Here is a 22,611-nt window from a genome sequence, read left to right as displayed (position 1 = left end):
TCTTTCTAGTGGTGATCAGTTCTATTTTGATGCTTTCCACTAGTCTATGTAACTTTATGAGTGGTGTTTTTATAATGATTTTGTTAATATTATTAGGAAGTGCCACGTTTAGATCATAAACAATGAAGATGGCGAGGCTGGAGAATAAGCAAAACCAATAGAAGAAGCAAAGATTAACCTGGTGATATAATCTGATAACTCATCGTCAAGTGATGGGGTTCACCATTTTGTACCTAGCTCTAACATCATTAATCTTAATGAAGAAGACAAAGGTACTGTTTGACTTCATTGGAGTTCTCACATTGTTTTGTAAGGTAGTAATATAATCTGAGGATCAAATGCTTTGCTTTTTTGTGGTGGCAGGAAATGAAAATAATAACATCTTAACCAGAGAAAATATCTCAGATCAATGAGAGGCTAGAGGCCCTTGAGGCAGAACAAGAGTTTTTAAAGCATTCTTTTAGTCTTTTAGGTCACTTCAGAAAGATGGTGAGGGGATGCAACTTCTAAAGGAAATAGCTCAACACCTGCAGGAGCATAAAAAAAAGTCCTCGGAGGGTGTTTGTACATGAGACTATCTCATTCTATTCATTATTATGGTAAATACTTTATTGGAGACTATCTCATTGATTAAGTCCGCAAAACCTTCATTTTAAGCCAGATGTCCCACATTCTAACCTAGACTTTTCATGTCTTTGTCTTTTTAGAAGTCTTTTTTTTTTTATTTTTTCTGTTAGAATCTTTTTAAAAGTCATGCTTGCTGAATCTTGTATGGAATATTGTATCTTATTCATGATAACTACTCTTATCTACTTCAGGAACACTGTTGAAGACAAAGACATAGCTCATCGAAGTCTTCAATGCTTTCTAGTTTTGTCTGCAATCCTCGGAGCATCCCTTTTCTTCATTGTTTCAGTCATTGCCATTTTTGATTGTTGGAGCAGTAAGGTGGTTACAGTCAAACCTTGGTCCACAGGCCTGAGTGTACAGCTGCAGAAGGGACATCTTCATATTGTCTTGGTCCACAAGCCTACCTTGGAGTGTACAGTTGTCTTGGTCCACAAGCCTACCTATGTGTATGCCAAATTGCAGCAGAGAAGGGACATCTTCATATTGTCTCATCCTACTGCAAATATTCCTCATATCATACAAATATTTTGTTCTCGTAGATTTTGGATTTATTGGTTAATGAGCTTGGAACCAATATGAATATGCAATTATGAGGAGGATACATCACCCTAGGTACACAGAATTTAGATTTATTACTGGTATACCATTTTTCTATTTATGTCAATTATCTCTTGCGAACTCCAAGACAACTGTCTTGATAAAACTGTTGTAAGGCTTATTTAATTGTTATTTTATAGTTGTTGTTAGCAGGTGGTCCTCTTAAGATACTATCAGTCAACTATTTTTTCTTTTTTCTTATTAGTTTGTTTCTAGGGTGTGCTGCCAGGGGCATACTTGTAATTTCTATTATTTTTTATTAAGTTAATATAAATAGTGAACTGGCGGCAACCAGAGATAGTTTTTCTTTTTCTCTCAATCGTATCTCCCTTTCCTTCTCTTTCTCTCTCTCTCGTCTCCCACTCTCCATGAATGAGTACATGGTATCAGAGCAAGTTTTTGGACTGTAAAAGAATTTCGGTCCCTCCTGTTTTGAACCTACTTTCCCTTTTTTTTTCCCTTCTTTAAATTCTTGGACGTGGAAGACAGAGAAACCCTAGCAGATTACTGGCGGCACCTCCTATGGGTTCTTCCTTGGTCGTAATATCAAGGAAACCCTAGTCGAAGAAGGGTGATGCTGATAGAGACTTCATTTCTTCTCTGTTCGATGTTGTGAAGTCGATTTCTGGTTGGCACCTTCGTACAAGTGCTGGACAGGTGTGTTCTTGTTTTTGTCTTTTTTTGACCAATGGTGTGAAGGTCTTATTCCTTGATTCTATACATTTGTTTGGATGTTGGATTATTAGACTGTATGGGCTGTAGTCGAACTGATAGTAACGTCTGCCTTGGCTGTGTTGGACTGATTACCGGGCTGGTTTAATGACTGAACCATCACAGAGTTGATTTTAGCAGTTTCTTGTTTTCTTGAGGGTTGGTATTCTGCTTGTGGCTATTGTGTAGTTGTGTGGGACTTGGACTGTTTTCAGCAGTATTGTATGGCAAATTATGAATCAACTTCATCAAGGGTTACACCGACCTGCAACACAGCTGGTATGGGAGTTGAGAACATGATGTTTCCCATGCCAATTACCCCTTTAAATGGTCTGAACTACCTGGAGTGGGCTAAAAGTGTACAACTCTATGTAACGGCAAGGGGAAAAACTGATTACATAAATGGAAGGGTGAAAGAACCCAAGGGTGAGACAGCTCAACATGATAGGTGGGACCAAGAAAATAGTATGGTGATGTCTTGGCTCCTTGCAGCCATGGAACCTGATGTGAAGAAGAACTTTATGTGGGCAGACACCACTAGTGAGATTTGGGAACAGGCCAAAACTACCTATTCTGAGCAAAGGCATTTACTAGTTACAAGCTGAATCTTCTACCTGTAAACAAAGAAATCGTAGTTTGTCTTCATTTTATTCAGCCCTTACTTCCATATGGAAAGAATTGGATCATTATCAGGCTATAGAGTGGAAACATGATGATGATGCTAAGGCCTACAGGAAGCTGGTCTCTCAGCAACGTGTGTTTGCCTTCTTGTTGGGACTGAACCCTGCCTATGAACCTTTGAGGGTTCAGATCCTAGGAAGCAAAGAGTTGCCGTCAGTTCACGAGGTATATTCCCTTGTTGAATCGGAAGAAAGTAGGCGGAGTGTGATGGTTACAGCTGAGGGGGAGCAACAAGTTGCTTTGGCTGTGATGAATAATAACTCCACATGGAAGAAAAGTGACAGCAAGAAGACTGATGGTTACACGTGACACATGTTGGGACATCCTCGGGAAACCCAAGTGGGCAATGAAGAACTAAGAATAGGGTAAAGGTCAAGGTCAGAAGAAGATGAATACAACGCAGAATGCAGCACATGTGGCAACCCAAGATACTCAGGTTGCTGGTACTACCCGGGACCACCTTAATAATTCTGACCCCAAGGAAGATATAATGAATTCCTTCAGGGAACACCTGGAATCTTATGGTAGGGCTTTCCGACAAATGGATAGCTCAGTCACTGGTACTCTCTCTACTTCACTTGCATCTACATCAGGTAATACGACTTCTACAACCCATGTCAGTCCCACAGGTTCCCCTTGGATCATTGACTCAGGGGCCTCTAACCACATGACCGGTAAGAGGAACTTGTTTCAGACCTATAGCCTTTTGTCAGGAAGGGATAAAGTAAGGCTTGCAGATGACTCATTCTCCTCCATTGCAGGCCAATGATCAATATCTCTTCCCCATGGCCTTAACCTAAATTGTGTATTGCATGTCCCTTAACTTTCTATAAATTTGCTTTCAATTAGTAGTATCACAAGCTCTTTAAACTGTAGTGTAACCTTTTTTCCTAGCTCATGTGTTTTTCAGGACCTAACTTCTGGGAGGACGATTGGTAGAGGGAGACTAGTGGATGGTTTCTACACTCTCGACAAAAAAACTGGTCTCTTAGTGTCATCTTCAAAGTCACATAGTCAGTCAAATAAGAGTCAAATTTTTTGTGGCATAGTCGTTTAGGTCATGTTTCTTTTGAAATAGTAAAGTCTTTATTTTCGGTTTTATTTAAGTCATGTTCAGTGTCAGAGTTATAGTGTCAAACGTGTCAGTTGAGCAAATAATGTAGAACAACTTTTCACTCAAGTAATAAAAGATCAAGTGTTCCTTTTCATGTTGTGTATTATGATGTATGGAGTCTACTAATGTAATATCTGAGGGCGGATATAAGTATTTTATCACATTGATCGATGATTACTCTCGCTATACATGGGTATTTCTCATACGTAGTAGAGACGAAGTTCCAAAGGTTGTGAAAGACTTCCAGAGGATGGTATTTACATAGTTCCATGTTGAAATATAGATCTTCCAATCCGACAATGCAAAAGAATACTTCCATGGTGAGCTCAATGAGTTCTTTGTCTCCCACGGATTTATTCATAGGATCTCATGCACCAGAACACCACAACAAAATGGTGTTGTAGAAAGAAAAAACAGACACCTCGTTGAGGTAGTTCGCGGGATGATGTTACACATGAATGTTCCAAAAAAGTTTTGGGTGGATGCTATACTTGCAACTGCTTATGTCATCAATCGCTTGCCCTCCAAAGTGCTGAACTGCATGGCCCCTCATCAGTTATTGTACCCTCAGTCCCCTTTATTTTCCATTCCCATGAGAGTCTTTGGTTGTCATGCATTTGTCCATGATTTGTCTCCATCTCGAGGTAAGTTAGACCCTCGGTCCATTCCTTGTATCTTTCTGGGGTATCCCTCATCTCAAAAAGGGTATCAGTGCTTTGATCCTGTTAGTCATAAGTTTTTTGTGTCTATGGATGTGTCATTCTTTGAGTCTGAGCCATTCTTCCTTGCTTCTCCTCAGGGGGAGAGTAGTAGTGTGGAAGAAGAGAAGCAGGTTCAAGTCCGCAAAGTCTCTCTTCCTTCTATTCCAGACCTTGCTCCCTTTCGTGTCTTCCAATGTATATGTCGTAGAGATCAACAATGTGATAGAGATGTGGAGCAGCCAAACATTGAGCAACCGACACTGTTAGACTCCCTAGAGGTAAGTCCAATCCCTGTTGCACCTATTGATACCCTTGTTCCTACTGTGGATGACCTTGACATTCCTATTGCTCAACAAAAGGGAGTCAGGTCATGCACTACCAAACACCCTATTACCCATTTTGTCTCCTATGATCACATTTCCCCCTCATACTGAGCCTTCCTATCTACAGTTGATTGCATCATTGTTTCCAGAAATGTTGCAAAAGCCTTAAAATGCCCCGAATGGACAAATGCCATGAAGGAGGAGATTAATGCTCTTCACAAAAATCAAACTTGGGAATTAGTGGATCTTCCAAAGGGGAAAGACCCCATGGGGTGTAAATGAGTGTTTAACCGTAAACATAAGACAGACAAAACAGTTGAAAGGTACAAAGCAAGATTAGTAGCCAAAGGGTACACACAAGTGTACGGGGTTGACTATGATGAGACTTTTGCTCCAGTAGTTAAGATGAACTCAATTAGGGTTCTCCTGTCATTAGCTGTTAATCTTGATTGGGAATTGCATCAACTGGACATAAAGAATTCTTTTCTAAATGGTGGCTTAGAGGAGGAAGTATATATGGTTCAACCCCCTGGGTTCTGTGCCAAGGGAAGTGAAAATAAGGTGTGCAAGCTGCGAAAGTCTCTTTATGGCTTAAAACAATCTCTCAGAGCTTGGTTCAGTAAGTTTCACATGGCAGTTCAGCAGATGGGCTTCAAACAATGTTAGTATGATCATATGCTCTTTGTGAAGAGATGTCAGGAATAGGTTGCTATCTTGATAGTGTATGTGGATGATATCATCATTACAGGAAGTTGGAGTTCAGAAATACAAAAATTGAAACAATTCCTTGCATCTAAATTTGAAGTGAAAGATCTAGGTCCCTTGAAGTATTTCCTTGGAATTGAAGTCGCCCGCTCAGAAAAGGGTATATTTATCTCTCAAAGGAAATGCACCCTTGATCTATTACATGACACAGGCAAATTAGGTGCAAGGCCAGCAGATACTCCCATGGATGTTGACCACAAGTTGGGTGACTATGATGGTGAACCTCTGAAAGATGTGAAACAGTTCCAAAGGTTAGTGGGAAATCTGATTTGTTTGTCCATGACCCTTCCAAACATTGCCTATTCAGTTGGGGTTCTAAGCCAATTCATGCACTCTCCTAAGAAACCACACATGAAGGCAACAGAGAGAATTCTTAGATACTTGAAAAAATATCTCGGAACAGGTCTACTATTCGGTAAACATAATCACCTAAAGGTGGAAGTCTTTACAGATGCTGATTGGGCAGGTGCTGTGGATGGCAGAAAGTCCATGAGTGGGTATTGCACTTTTGTGGGAGGAAACCTAGTGATTTGGAAAAGCAAGAAACAAAGTGTGGTTGCAAGGTCAAGCGCTGAAGCTGAATATAGAGCTATGACACATGGGGTGGCTGAAGTCCTTTGGCTAAAGAATCTTCTAGGGGAGCTTGAAGTTGTTGTTTATAATCCTATGTCTCTTTACTGTGACAACAAGGCAGCAATAAACATCGCCAACAACCCTATCCTACATGAGAGGACCAAGCACATTGAGGTGGACAAACACTTCATAAGGGAAAAATTGGAAAAAAGAGAAATTTGCATCCCATATGTCAACTCCAAGGAACAACTCATTGATGTCCTCACAAAAGGGCTTCCATACTCGTGGCATAATGAGTTATGTGACAAGCTGGGCATGATAGACATATTCAGCCCAACTTGAGGGGGAGTGTTGTAAGGCTTATTTAATTGTTACTTTATAGTTGCTGTTAGTAGGTGGTCCTCTTAAGATACTGTTAGTCAGCTATTTTTCCTTTTTTCTTATTAGTTTGTTTCTAGGGTGTGCCGCCAGGGGCATACATGTAATTTAGGTTCTTTTTTATTAAGTTAATATAAATAGTGAACTGGGGGCAACCAGAGATAGTTTTTATTTTTCTCTCAATCGTATCTCCCTTTCCTTCACTTTCTCTCTCTCTTGTCTTCCACTCTCCATGAATGATTACAAAAATTTTATATTGATGATTGTCTGCTGGATTGTTCAAGACCCTGTGAAATGGTTGGGGACACTGCTAGCTTGATTTGACACAACCAGACCATTCATTCTCTTTCTTTCTCCTCTGAACATCATTGATATGTCTGCCATCGATTAGCATGGATCCTAGTTGTCTATTAATGGCAATAACCATGAAGTTGTGTATATTATATGAACTTAACTTTCTAAAAATATAACAATATTAAGCAGATCTTAGAGCAACCTCATAGCTTGTAGTTCTTCAAGCATGTATTCTCTTGGCAATAAATCCTATTGAAATATGAGGAAGTAGAGAAGAGAAGGGAAGAAGAGAGAAAAGGAGAAGAAAGAAAGGAAGAAGAAAAGGTTTGGAGCAATAGAACAGTGCTGGCGGCACCATCTTCTATTATATTATATAGAGCGACAGAAATAAGAAGGGAAAAGACCCTTGTGCCCCTGCTATAAGTGAGTACAATAACAGAAATAATAGAATAGACCCTAACACAAATTACTAAATTATTTCAACACTCATCCTCAAGTTGGAGCATACATGTTAGTCATGCCCAACTTGTCACACAAATCATTGTGCCGCACATGATGAAGACCTTTGGTGAAGATATCTGCAAGTTGTTCTTCTGAGCTGACATATGGAGTACACACTTCTCCATTTACAAGTTCATCTCTAATAAAATGCTTGTCCACTTCAATGTGTTTCGTCCTATCATGTAGGACTGAATTAGCAGCAATATTGATGGCAGATTTATTGTCACAGTAGAGTGACATAGGATTACTCACTGCAAAACCCAGTTCACCTAACAGATTTCTTATCCACATGATTTCAGCAACCCCATGAGACATCACTCTATATTCTGCTTTAGCACTAGATCTAGCCACCACACTTTGTTTTTTACTTCTCCATGTGACCAGGTTTCCTCCTAGAAAGGCACAATATCCACTGGTAGACTTTTGATCATCAACTGCTCCTGCCCAATCAACATCAGTATATACTTCCACCTTTAAGTGACCATATTTCTGGAACAACAAATCAGCTCCGGGAAACTTCTTGAGGTATCTAAGGATCCTCTCTGCAGCTTCAAAGTGAGTTGTCCTAGGATTGTGCATGAACTGACTAAGGATGTCCACTGCATAAGCAATATCAGGCCTGGTCATAGACAAATACAAGAGTCTCCCTACGAGTCTCTGGAACTTCTTCACATCTTTCAAAAACTCTCCCTGACTGTCTCCCAACTGATGATTAGATTCAATTGGTGAGTCAATTGGTTTTACCCCCAACTTGCTTGTATCTTCTAGTAGATCTAGTACATATTTCCATTGGGAAATAAATATGCCCTTGTGAGAGCGGGCAACTTCGATTCCAAGGAAATAACGTAAGGGGCCTAGATCTTTCACCTCAAATTGAGTGGCTAAGAATTTTTTTAGTCTTCGTATTTCAGTCTCCCAATCTCCTGTGATCACTATGTCATTCACATACACAATTAGAGATGCAATTTTTCCTTCACCTCTTTTCACAAAGAGTGTGATCTGACTGGCATTGTTTGAACCCATTTGTTGAACTGCTAAGTGAAACTTACTAAACCAAGGCCGAGGTGATTGTTTCAACCCATATAAAGATTTTTTTAACTTGCACACCTTTTAATCACTGCCTTTGGCACAAAAACCTAGAGGTTGGGTTATGTACACTTCCTCTTCCAAGTCACTATTCAATAAAGCATTTTTTATGTCCAATTGGTAAAGTTCCCATTCAAGATTTGCTGCCAATGAAAGAAGAATCCTGATAGAGTTCATCTTGGCTACTAGAGCAAAAGTCTCTGCATAATCCACTCCATATACTTGTGTAAATACTCTTGCTACCAGTCTAGCCTTGTACCTTTCAACAGTTCCATCAGACTTGTGTTTCACTGTGAACACCCACTTGCAACCCACTGGTTCCTTCCCTTCAGGAAGATCCACCAACTCCTAAGTGCCATTTTTGTGTAATGCATCAATTTCTTCTTGCATTATATCTGTTCATTAAGTTTTAGATAAAGCTTCTGCCACATTCTTAGGAACGGAGACACTATCCACAGAAGAGAGGAATGCACAGAATGAAGGTGAAATGTGATCATAGGACACAAAATTGGAGATAGGATGATCATTGGTACAAAATCTAACACCCTTTCTCTTAGCAATAGGAACATCAAGATCATTGATGACAGGGGAATCAACATTGAGAGGAACGGGCATATCAATAGGAGCAAGTGTACTTGGCTGATGAGACGGATCTGCCTCTGGTGAATCCGATGATGTTGGTTGCATAGTGTCAAGTTCCACGGCTCTTAAACTCTACTGGCTTTTATGGCGATGATGAAAGACCCGGAATGGAGGAGGATCGGGTAAAGGAGGTAGTTGAGTTTGAGCCACCTGTTCTCCTCAACCCTACTCTCCCCGTGAGGAGAAACCGAGAAGAAATGTTGATTCTCAAAGAAGGATACATCAATGGAGACATAGTACTTGCAAGAGGTTAGACCATAACAACGATACCTCTTTTGAGATAAAGGGTAACCAAGGAAAACACAAGGAATAGCCCGAAGATCAAGCTTACCTCGAGTAGGGGACAAGTTATGGACAAAGCAATGACACCCAAAAACACGCATCGGAATGGTGGACAACGGAGCTGTAGGAAACAAAAGCTGATGTGGGGCCTTATACTCTAGTAACCAAGATGGCATACGGTTGATGATGTATGTAGCATACAAAACTGCATCCATCCAAAAACGTTTTGGCACATTCATATGAATTAATAAGCCACGAGCTACTTCGAGAAGGTGGCGGTTCTTTTGTTCAGCAACACCATTTTGTTGGGGTGTCTTGGCACAAGTGCTTCGTTGAAGTGACCCACTCGAAGCAAAAAACTCTGTGAGATCACTATGGAAGTATTCCTTCACATTGTCTGACTAGAAGATATGGATTTCAGTTTGGAGCTGAGTGAACACCATGTGTTAAAAGTCTTTTACAAATTTTGGCACTTCATCTCTAGATCGCATAGGGTATACCCAAGTGTATCTAGAGTATTCATCAATCAAGGTAATTGAGTACTTATATCCAGCCTTAGTGGGTAGAGTAACAGGGCCCCAAACATCAGAATAAACAATATGAAATGAAAATTCAAATATTTTATTTCTCAAAGGTAAAGAACTTCTACAATGTTTACTCAATTGACATGTTTGACACTATAACTAACTCATTGACAAGGACTCAAACAACTTTGGAAACACTATAACTACCCCAAACATGGAAGGCAGTGGCAACGTTACCTGATGTAGACGCAAAAGAGGTAGAGGGAGTAGGACCAGAATCCATCTGGTGGAGAGTCCTACCATACAATTCCAAATGGTCATGAAAGGAGTTGATAATTTCTTCCTTAGGGTCAGAACTGGGATGCCTCTCTTGAGTTAACAATGGACTAGTCTTTAGCGACACCATATAGCTGAGTTATACTTTTTCTGATTCTGCTGACTTGGTTTCTTGCCCTGATCAGGTGTTGACTTCTTACCCAAATCTTGTGTCCATTTAGGTTTTCCATGGAGATCCCAACATGTATCTCTAGTGTATCTTGTCTTCTAGCAGTGAGTGTACCAAAGTTTACTCTTATCATTTGTTCTCTTCTGAGAGTCACCTTTCTTAAAAGCACCTCCGACATTTGTATATGAATTTCCCTAGACAGTTAGGGCAACTGACTCCCCCTCTACACAATTCATCACACTTCTTCTACTCTCTTCTGACTACACTAAGGCATACACCTCTTGAACTGATGGCAAGTCTTTACTACCCAAGATCTGCACCCTGTGTTGGACAGTTTTGTATGCCCTTAGCTTCAATCAGTATGATGTGCTTTATGAGTTTATTGTAAATGAATAAAAGTGCATATTTGATTCATGTTCCCTTAGGTCCCACGCCATACAAGGAAGCCCAACTGGGCAGCAGTTAGGAAGGCTAAGTGAGCACATAAGCTTAATGGACCTAAAGTCCATTTCGAGCTGGACTATTTTAATAAGTTAATATGGGCGAATTCTGAGACGGATCAGCAGATAGGATAGGGTCTTAACCCTATCCACTCAGAGAGTCCAGATCTGAATATGATTTAGATCTAGAAACCTCCTAATGAGATTAGGAGAAGGCTGATTTAATCTGCAGATAAGATAAGGGTTTATCCTTATCACCAAAAAGAGATGTCTGATCCAAATATGATTTGGATCAACAGCTCCTAATTGGATTAGGAGCTGATCTTTTAGGGTTACAAAAGAAGGAGGGGGCGGCAGCCTTTAGAGGAATGACATAATCAGATCCTCTTCAGAGCTGAAATCAGAGAAGAAAGATTTCTGCAATCCTTGCAAAGATCTTTCTTGCTGCCTCCCTCCTACAGCCGCCAGACATCCAGTTCGATCTCTAGTTGTGGGAGAAGTCGAGATTCGATCTTGACATCAGTTCTTTGAGAAAGAATTGATAGGAAGTTATGCTCACGTGCCATCCTGCTGTTTCTTGCGAAGGACAGAATTCTTGGAGAAGAATATTGTTGATTCTGCTCCATCCTACACTGTGCCATCTTCAATGGGAGTAGTCTTTGGATCCTTCCTTGGGCATGAACACCTTCGTTGGGAGATACTTTTTTCTCCGTATCAGGTATAATCCTCTTCCACTCCTTTTGGTCCAGATCTGGTTCAGTTTATGGTTCAAGATTGATCCTTGAAAATATGATTTTCTAAATAGGGAATGTGATTCCTAGTTGAAAGGGAGAGAAAAATTTTTGAAATTCGCCCCCTTTATTCCGCAAGATTTGGGTGTCCATACGATGGATCTCTCATCCCTTCAGTGGTATCAGAGCCATGGTTCAAATCTTGAACTAATTTGTTTCAGATCTGAACCTGCGCAAATGGGCAGAAGGCATTCTACCCAATTTGCGCAGATATGGGTTTTGGGAAATTTGTTCCCAAAATTATGGCCGAATAATCTGAAATTAATTTTTATATAAATCTGATTATTGTTTAGAATTGTTCTTTATGATTTTCTTGATTTATGAGCTGTTTGTACAAGAGGAGATCGAAATCTTGATTTGCGCAAGGAACCTGCGATTTTGCAGTTTTTGGATTACTTTATTACATTTGGTCTGTAAAATAATTTTTTTATTTTTATTTTTAGACTGAATGTATAGGTATTTGATCTGTTGTAATTATTAATAGAAATTATGATTTCTATTTATTTTATTTTGGATCGAAGAAGGCGGCGCAGAGAAGGAGATTTCGTAGATGGGAGAATTGCAATCTGCGATTAGCAGTTTATGAAACTGTAACCAGTGATCTAACCTCTGTTTTGTAGGATGGAGTGTGCGAATAGCCCTATGAGACTGATTATTGTTTTTCTTTTATCAGTATTTAATTTCAGATTATTTTCTTGAATTAAAGATTTAATTAAAGATCAAACCCTAGACCCATTCGAACCAAGATTGGTTCAAATTGTTTGGACCGAATCTAGGGTTCAATCAAGGCTGAAAGTCAGCTCTAATTTTCCCACTAATGGGTCTGAGGATTGATATTTAATTAAATGGTTAATTCGGCCCAACCTATAAAGGCTCAGTTTTAAATGGTTAAAACTGCTAAAAGCCCACTCTGCGGATAAAGCTATATGGGCCGAACCCATTAACACTATTTCGGCCCATATACCTAGATAATATTAATGGTTAATATTATGGATTTAAAATGGACTTCAAATGGGCTTTACAGATATTTAATTGATTGGATCAATTTATCCTTGCATGTGATGTATGGATGTATGATGTGCTACGTACATGGGCCATAAGTGCTTGGCCCATGCTCAATCGACAGAGGCTCTTGCGCACACCATGGCTGAATGCACATCATTGCCATGGTGTCCCTTTTGGTCATTGGATGACCTCCCTCAGTGGTAGGCCCCACACCTCATGGAGAGGTTACGTGCGGGACCCTAGCCGATTTGGGCCCACCGAAATCTGACTTTATGAAAGTTAGTGGGAGCCACTTGGGTTTGACCTAGATCAAACTAGGGCGTAATTGATTGTTCCCTCCAGCTAATATGAGTGCATGTGATAGGGAGATTCATATGATGAACTCTCTAAAAGCCTTCCATCATTAGCATGAGGATGGGTTCTTCAGTAATGAGGAAACGCACCAGAAAATGGGCTATCCATTTGCTGTTGGGCTTGTCTGAATGTTTCATGAGATGATAGGGGCGTCATAGACCGATGTGGGAGGGGCTTCACCAGAAAATAGGAACTCTCTCACGGTACCTTGGCGTTCACGAATATGATGGGTAAGCACTCACTGGACAGAATGGTTTAACTGAAAATGACTCTAAACCTTGTCTGACAGAGGCCAAAGGGAAAGCTCATATGATGAGTGGATATGATCCTTCACAGAAAGGTGGGGGGTTTTGTAGCTGAAACAGTTGGCTCCGTGCACCCTATGTGATTTTCCACATTTCCAGAGACAACTCGTAGTCTCCGTCACTAAGAAAGGAGGGAAATCTCAGAGATGAATAAATGAAAATGGAACGTAGATTAAAATCCATATCTATGTAATGAACATGAATCAAATTAGGTTGTGGACTGATGTTTGCTCTTTTATCAGAAAATGGAAAACGAACAATTTGCAAAGCTGCTTGATGACAACAAGATGAAGGGCCCAAACTATGCCGACTGGTACATGAACCTTATGTTGGTCTTAACCTCTGAGAAATTGGACAAGGTAGCCAAGAATCATGCCCCAGATCGTCCGGGAGATAGGGCTTCTGAAGCCCGAATAAGAGAATACCAAGAATGGGAGGAGAAAAATTCCCTTGCCCGCTGCTATATCATTGCCTCCTTGGACAACCCAACTCAGAGTTATTTCGATCAGATCAAACTTGCTAAGGACATATTGGACAGTCTCAAGACAATGTACGAAGAGCAGAATCGTTCTACTCAGCAGAAGGTCTTGAAACAATTCATGACCGCACAGATGTCCAAGGGCCAACAACTTCACGACCATTGTCTCCGAATGATGGGTTATATCAACGAACTAGAGGCTCTTGGATCCTGGCTGGATCTGGTAACACAGATCGATGCTATTCTCAACTCTCTGCCTCCATCTTTTAATCCATTCATCATGAATTACAACATTAACAACCTGAACGTCAGCTTGCAGGAACTCAATAATATGTTGCAGAGGGCTGAAGAATTGATTAAAAAGGATGAGCCCATTGCCATGCTTGTTGAAACTGGCAATTCGGGCAAGAAAAGGAAGGCAAAGAGAAAGCCCTAGAAGAAGGCTGCCAAACCCAAGAAACAAAGGAAGGACAAGGCATCAGATGCCTGTCATTTTTGCAAGAAGGCCGGCCACTAGAAAAGGAACTGTCCTGCCTACCTGGAATCCAAGAAAGGTAATCTCGAAACTTGTGTTATAGAAACCAATCTATTTGTAGCTTTTGTGTCCTAGTGTATTGACTCTAGGGCTTCAATTCATACGTGTAACTCACTGCAGGGGTTCAAGGTAAACAGAAAGCTGAGTGAAGGAGAAGTCACGCTCTACTTGGGGACTACTACAACTGTTGTAGCCGTGGCCATAGGAACCGTGGAGTTACTTTTAGAAAATGAACTATTGTACTGAAAGATTGTCTTTATGTGCAAAATTTAAGGAGAAATTTGATTTCTGTCTCAAAACTGTGTGCAGATGGTTATTCTATCTTCTTTAGTAATACGATTACTATTAAAAGAAATAACAGATTCATCGCATACGGGGAACTGGAGATTCTACATCCTTCTCTAGAAACTAACATAACCGAAACTACGTAGGCTGAAATCCCCAAGAAGAGAGCCCATGATACAGTTAATCCCACGTACCTGTGGCATTACCGACTTGACCACATCGGTGTTGACCGAATCACAAGGTTGGTAAAGGATGATCCTTTGGATTTTCTAACTGTAGAAGATCTTCCCACTTATGAGCCTTGCTTGCAAGGCAAGATGACTAAACGACCATTTAACGGTAAGCCTGAAAGATGTATAAGCACAGTTGACCTTATACATAGTGATGTGTATGATCCCCTGAGTGTTAGGACACAGAATCAACACATGTATTTCATCACCTTCACCGATGATTTTTCACGATATGGTTACGTGTACCTAATGAGACACAAGTCTGAATCCTTTGAAAAGTTCAAAGAGTTTAGACAAGAGGTCGAGAAACAGTTAGGGAGAGAAATTAAAGCCCTTTGATCAGATCGAGGTGGCGAGTACCTCTCTGACGAATTCAGGGACTACTTAAGGGACAATGGGATAGTATCACAGTTAGCTCCTCCTGCTACACCACAACTTAACGGTGTTTCAGAGATGAGGAATATGACCTTATTGGATATGGTCCGGTCACTTCTCATACACTCAAAGTTACTCACATCCTTTTGGGGTTACGCATTAGACTACGACTTACGTGCTGAATCGGGTTCCAACCAAATCGGTTCCAAATACTCCATATGAACTTTGGACCAGAAAGAAACCAAGTGTCAGACACTTGAAGATTTGGGGTTGTCTAGCACATGTTAAAAGAACAATTGCATACAAGTTGGAGTCTAAGACCAGTCGTTGCCTATTTGTAGGCTACCCAAAAGGCTCTGTGGGTTACCTATTCTATGACCCAAGTGAGCAGAAGGTGTTCTACAGCTGAAATGCACAGTTCCTGGAAATCGATTATATCCTGGACACCCATCGTCAGGAAATAGTCCTTGATGAGGAGAGTTCAGGAGCAGTGGGAGATGTCCCACCAGTTCTAGGTAGTGACCAACCTAAAAGATCCACTCGGGTATCCAGGCCACCAGTCTGTTATGGTTATGACTAGGATAGTTACCTGGTGGAAACCTTGACTAGTGAGGAGGATCCCGTGACTTACGCGGAAGCTATGTTGGACATAGATTCCCAGAAGTGGGTGGAGGCCATGAGAGCAGAGATGGACTCAATGTAGACCAATGGAGTCTGGACTCTAGTAGATCCGCCCTCCGGGGTAAAAGCAATCGGTTGCAAATGGATTTACAAGAGGAAGAAGGGCCCCGATGGTAGGGTTGAGACCTTCAAAGCTCATCTGGTGGCGAAAGGGTACACTCAGAAAGAGGGCATCGACTATGAGGAAACCTTTTTGCCTGTGCCCATGCTTAAATCCATTAGGATCCTGCTAGTTGTAGCAGCATACCATGATTATGAGATTTGGCAGATGGATGTCAAAACTGCATTCCTGAATGGAGATCTTATTGAAGATATCTATATGCAACAGCCGCAAGGCTTCATCGCTGCAGGTTAGGAAAACATGGTATGTAAACTTAATAGATCCATTTATGGACTTAAGCAAGCTTCTAGAAGTTGGTACATCCGTTTTAACTCTGCTGTCAAATCGTTTGATTTCAAGTAGAATCCAGATGAACCCTGTGTTTATAGGAAGTACAGTGGAGATAAGGTTACCTTCTTGGTTCTGTATGTAGATGACATTCTACTCATTGGGAATGATGTAGGAATGTTAACTACGGTGAAAGTATAGCTTTCACAGCAATTCTCCATGAAAGATCTTGGAGAAGCCTCCTATATACTAGGTCTTCGACTCTATAGAGATAGATCGAAGCGGATAATAGGATTATCCCAATCTGCTTACATTAACAAAATAGTCAAAAGATACAGCATGGAAAACTCCAAGAAAGGAAATGTTCATTTTAGGCACGAAATCACTCTCTCCAAGAAGATGTCTCCCAAGACTTCTGAGGAGATTGATGGCATGAAATACGTTCCCTATGCCTCTGCCATAGGGAGCATCATGTATGTCATGCTGTGCACTCGTCCTAACATTGCTCAGGCAGTGAGTGTAGTAAGCAGACTTCACGCCAACCCAGGGCAGGAGCACTGGACTGCTGTGAAAAACATACTTAAGTACCTTCGAAGGACAAAAGAGTTTTGTCTAGTATTCGATGGTAGCTCACTACAGATCCAAGGGTATACAGATGCCGATTTCCAGTCGGATCCAGATGATAGAAAGTCTACATCTGGATATGTTTTCACGATCCAGTGAGTGTTGTTTGCTGGAAAAGCAACAAACAGGGGTCCACTGCAGACTCCACGACCGAGGCCGAGTACATTGCCACAAGTGAGGCTGCCAAAGAAGCCGTGTGGATGAAGAAGTTCGTTCACGAGTTGGGAGTAGTTCCGTTCAGCACATCACCCATCCTGTTGTTGTGTGACAACAATTGAGCCATTGCTCAGGCTAAGGAGCCACGAGCCCACTCGAAGTCGAAGCACATCGAGAGGAAGTACCACGTACTGCGGGAGATTGTTGGTAGAGGGGACGTCCTAATTCAGAAGGTTGCGTCAGCGGAAAATGTAGCAGACCCATTGACGAAGCCACTATCACAGAAAGTGTTTGAGAAACACGTGGAAAGCATGGGACTCCGGCTTGTACCTGATTGGACCTAAGTGCAAGTGGGAGCTATTGGGCAGTTTTGTATGCCTTAGCTTCAATCAATATGATGTACTTTATGAGTTTATTGTAAATGAATAAATGTGCATATTTGATTCATGTTCCCTTGGTATGTTTCTGTGCAATACCCTTAAACTAGACACTTAATGAGACTCATGTTAGTTTAAAATGTTCACAGCCGGTGGGTCGGTCTGGGGAGACCTATCCTGATAAGGCTGACACTATTGTGCCACCAAGTCGGTTGGGGTGGCTTGTCTCAGCTGCTAGGGTGAAACCCTAGGCACATATAGTGTAAGATTAATTGAATCTTTGAACTGGACCAGATTTTCAGTATTGCCTTGGACCTTGGAGATTAATGGGCAAAACTGGAAAGTTAGACCCGACCCCTAGACTCGATTATGATACTGCACTAGGTGTCGGATTGGGCTGTCTTTGATGTACCAATCAGTGAGATCCTTAGCGGGGGTCAAAACCTGGGTATGTTGGGACAGTCTGAGAATTTATCTGAGTGGGTGATCATAGTGACAAGATCAACCCCTTTGTCGGACAAAGGTAATGATCGGGGATGCACTCTCACTGATGGAAACCAAGACTGCTGGTAGCCGATTTCAATCGTTGAGATTTGTTTTGCAAAGTATATTTTATATGAGATATAAAAGTATATAAATTATGGTTTCTAAAATGTTTGCAAAAGGGTTTTAATTCCCGGGATCCATATAAGTAGAGAGTGCAACATTGTTCCTTGCAGCCGAGGGAGAGGTCCTCTCTTGTCGGATAGTGTATGATCATTATGGGCTGAGAGGTTAAGTGTAAGACCATTGAGGGTAATACCTGATGGGCTAATCTTGCGTCTACCCACAGTCCCTGGGTGTTATAAGGTGGCTTGGCCCAAGGACCACTTAGGGTAAGTGTTGGGCCTATAGAGCCCATTCGATGGTTTTCAGGGGGTGCACTGTCCATAGCAATGTATTTGGCTAGGCCTTGTAACAAAGGGTGGGCCGAACCCATGTGGCTGATGTGTAGATCAATGCTTGGGCCCCACGCCATACAAGGAAGCCCAACTGGGCAATAGTTAGGAAGGCTAAGTGAGCACATAAGCTTAATGGGCCTAAAGCCCATTTCGAACTGAACTATTTTAATAAGTTAATATGGGCGAATTCTAAGATGGATTAGCAGATAGGATAGGGTCTTAACCCCATCCACTCAGAGAGTCCAAATCTGAATATGATTTAGATCTAGAAACCTCCTAATGAGATTAGGAGAAGGTTGATCTAATCTGTAGATAAGATAAGGGTTTATCCTTATCACCAAAAAGAAGGAGGGGGTGGCACCCTTTAGAGGAATGACATAATCAGATCCTCTTCAGAGCTGAAATCAGAGAAGAAAGATTTCTGTAATCCCTGCAAAGATCTTTCTTGCCGCCTCCTTCCTATAGCCGCCAGACATCTAGTTCGATCTCCAGTTGTGGGAGAAGTCGAGATTCGATCGTGACATCAGTTCTTTGAGAAAGAATTGATAGGAAGTTGTGCTCACGTGCCATCCTGCTGTTTCTTGCGAATGACAAAATTCTTGGAGAAGAATACTGCTGATTCTGCTCCATCCTGCACTGCGCCATCTTTAGTGGGAGTAGTTTTTGGATTCTTCCTTGGGCGTGAACACCTTCGTTGGGAGATACTTTTTTCTTCGTATCAGGTATAATCCTCTCTCACTCCTTTTGATTCAGATCTGGTTCAGTTTATGGTTCAAGATTGATCCTTGAAAATATGATTTTCTAAATTGGGAATGCGATTCCCAGTTGAAAGGGAGAGAAAAATTTTTGAAATTCGCCCCTTTATTCCACAAGATTTGGGCGTCCATACGATGGATCTCTCATCCCTTCACCCTGATGGACTCATATGAAGGATTCAACCCTAGGAGGAAGGCAAAGACCCATTGCTGAGATACAAGTGACTTATACGCCTTTGCATCTTCATCACACTTCTAATTCACATTCTGGTAGTGATCAAGTTCTTTCCATATCGATGTTAAATCATAATAGTACATCGAGAGACTCCTCTCCCCTTGCTTGCAAGTAGAGGATTCGACTTGCAGTTGGTATATTTTGGCATAGTGTCTCTGCTCTGAATAGGTGGACTTTGCTTGTTCCCATATCTCACAAGCAGTTTCATCCCACATAAAAGTCTTCCTTACCTGTGGCAGCATGGAAACCAAGAGCCATGACATCACCATACTATTCTCTTGGTTCCACCTATCATATTCAGCACTTTCGTTCTTTGATTCCTTCACTCTCCCATTGATGTATCCTATTTTCCCCCTAGCAGTGATGTAGAGTTTTATTCCCCTAGACCACTCAAGGTAGTTCAGGCCATCAAAGGGAATAACAGCCATGGGGAAATTCATATCCATTCCCCCACTCACTCCATTGTGGCTCCCTGAAATCTCTGAAGTAGCAGAATTCTCAGATGACATGGTAAACACAAGGTTTTTTTATCTAAACTCTCAACTTAGGATTCCTCCTTATATCGACAAAAGCTTCACACACAATAATTCAGTTTTGGACTTAATCTGAACACAAAAAACAACACCAATTTCCAAAGAACTATGACGAGACTGATTTTCAGATCTACATGAAGAATAGTCCCAACTTACTGGTTTTTCAGTAAGTTCCACCACAACATTAATCAATAAGAGAGATCCTAACACACATGAAATCAGACTAATGAGCAGAGAAAACAGGTCATCTATGACTTACAGTCACCTTTTCATAGGTACAGGATCACACGATCCCACAAATAAAAAATATAACCCTCACAGAAGTCTGCCGACATTCAGTGGTTTGGATTCATTTGTTCTCCACTTGGTACACAACCAAGGAAAGAAATAAAAGAAGAAAGAAAACTTTAGGGTTGTACCAGTTGCAGATCTGATTTGATCAGCCCAGATTCAGTCCTCTGTTCCACCCAGATTCAGCAACTTGAAGAGAAAAAAACTTGGTCGCCTAGATTCAACAGCCTTGCTCTGATACCATCTTGGCAATAAATCCAATTGAAATATGAGGAAGTAGAGAAGATAAGGGAAGAAGAGCAAAAAGGAGAAGAAAGAAAGGAAGAAGAAAAGGCTTGGAGCAATAGAATAGTATTGGCGGCGCCAGTTTCTATTATATTATATAGGGCGGCAGAAATAAGAAGGGAAAAGACCCTTGTGCCCCTGCTGTAAGTGAGTACAATAGCAGAAATAACAGAAAATAAAAAAAAATGCTTTAACTAGCCAAACAGACTCTAACACAAATAACTAAATTATTTCAACATATTCCTTGGAAGGAAGATGAGCAATCAGGGACCATTATTTGGTGTAATGGTAAAATCTTGGGCTGTCAAGTGTGAGAACGTAGGTTCAAGGCTGAGAGGCCACTTTGAAAAGAAAAATGCCAAAGGTTAGGACTGTATCCAGTCAGTCCACCCTTCCCAAGACCCAGATGGCTGGGACCATCATGGCCTATTTAGATGGTCATAACATCCATTCCATCAATTGTGATTAGGCTTAAATTTTTTATAGCCCAGCTTGTAGTAAGATTATGATTTGTATGAAATCATTAATGTCATGATTTAAAATCTAGATATCCATATTTAACCTGTTCAGGTCTGGTACAAGGTAACCACTCTAGTTGAGTTTCCAGATAATATGAAAATAATAAATTTGTTGTTGTAGTGTGACTAGAATGATATGAATTAGATTTATTCTTGTCTCTCTCTCAAATAATGCATCTTGCTGATCAATTTATACTTGGCCGGTACTTCAAGTATTGATCATTTGGTTATGCAGTAAGTGAAGCCTATATGCTTTTGTATTTTAGTTGATTCGAGATTTGTGGTGGGATCATGCAATTAAAGAGGCAGAGCGCTTGGACTGGGGGATACGTCTGAGGATTGCAATGGGAATGGCATACTGCCTTCTGACCCCACCTGTGATCCATAAGAACCTGCACTCAACCATTATATATCTTACTGAAGACAATGCGGCCAAAATCTCAGATTTCAATTGGAATGAGGCAACTGCTTCCAAGATGGGATCCACGACCATGGAACTCCTGGATATGCCATCTGGTCCAGAGAGTAACATATACAGCTTCAGTGTTATATTATTGGAGATGGTAATAGGTAGACTCCCATACTCAGTGGACAATGGCCCACTTATTGACTGGGCATTTAGAGGGGAGAAGTCCCTTAAAGAAATAGTAGATCCAACTCTGAAAGCTTTCCAAGAAGAGGAACTCAAGAAACTGTTAAAGGTTATAAGATCTTATGTTCATCCTGACCCAAAGCACAGACCAACAATGAGAGAGGTTACTGCTCGATTGATAGAAATTACAGCAATGGGGCCTGATGGAGAAACACCTAAACTATCTCCTCTTTGGTGGGCAGAGCTTGAGATTGCATCAACAGAAGCAAGATAAGATATGGAAAATGAATTTATCGTGAAGTATAAGGGTACTTCATCTGTTCAGTAATGACAAATCTGACTCTGACTCTAGAACATCAGGCAGTGACAAATCTATTCAGTAATGACTCTGTTCAGCTGAGAGAAATTACAGTAATGACAAAGCTAAGATATTGAAAATGCATCAACATCAGGCAGTGACAAATCTGACTCTAGAACTGATTGCATTGTGAAGAGAACATTTCTTGTACAAACCAAGAATTTACCTAATTGAAATTAAGATGTATTTGTGATTTGAATGGTTTGAATGGAAAATGGATTTTTAGATTTTATTTGTAATTGATGTTTTTTTTTTTATTTTTTTTTTGTATTTCATTTCGATTTAAATAAATATAGAGAAAATAGGTAATTTGAAGAAAATTAGAAAAAAAAATAGGTTATTTGAAAAAGAAAAGTATATTTTTAGCGGCAGTTTAAAATTTATACCGGCAGCCGAGAAAACTGCTGTTAGAACGTCTAGTGAAAGTTCTTTTATCGGTGGTTTGCTGGCTGCCGGTAAAGTCTCTTGCCGCAGTTTCTGAGATTTTTAATGCAGTCAACTGTTGCTAAAAGTCATTTTTCTTCCAGTGATTAAGCGTAAGTGGCTGGAGCTCATCCGTTCGAACTGAACTCCAATGAGTGGGGTGGTACTAAATTCCCCCTTCACACCTCTCTTGGAGTCAGCAATCTACTCGACAAGAGTAAACACAGAAGAATAAACACAAAGCCGGAGTTTAACCCCCTTCACTCCTGAGTTGAAAACCTAAAAGAAACCGCTAAGAATAAACGAAAAAGAAAGGAGGGATCCCAAAACAATGGTAACAGCCAAGAAACCTACCTGTATTCAAGCTACAGTGTGGGAGGATTCAACGACCGCGAGCTCCTTATGAGAG

At 40.8% G+C, this 22,611-nt stretch overlaps 1 protein-coding gene and 1 pseudogene across 2 annotated transcripts in view; both read left to right on the top strand.

Moving 5' to 3' along the window:
* Window positions 1-1,393, top strand: part of LOC104589458 (pentatricopeptide repeat-containing protein At3g12770) — a 39,522-nt gene extending 38,129 nt beyond the window's left edge. For both annotated transcript variants that reach the window (XM_088902146.1, XM_088902147.1), the window contains 3 exons: window positions 97-272; window positions 364-599; window positions 819-1,393. The gene's annotated coding sequence lies outside the window, so the exon portion shown is untranslated. The remainder of the gene's footprint in view (window positions 1-96; window positions 273-363; window positions 600-818) is intronic.
* Window positions 1,394-3,845: 2,452 nt separating this feature from the next.
* Window positions 3,846-21,985, top strand: LOC104589471 (putative inactive receptor-like protein kinase At3g56050 pseudogene; annotated as a pseudogene).
* Window positions 21,986-22,611: the final 626 nt, after the last annotated feature.

Source organism: Nelumbo nucifera, chromosome 3 (genome assembly GCF_055504915.1).
Source record: "Nelumbo nucifera cultivar China Antique chromosome 3, China Antique-T2T, whole genome shotgun sequence".
NCBI lineage: Eukaryota > Viridiplantae > Streptophyta > Magnoliopsida > Proteales > Nelumbonaceae > Nelumbo > Nelumbo nucifera.
The sequence above is the reverse complement of the archived record's forward strand: the minus strand, read 5'-3'. Positions and strand labels throughout refer to the sequence as shown.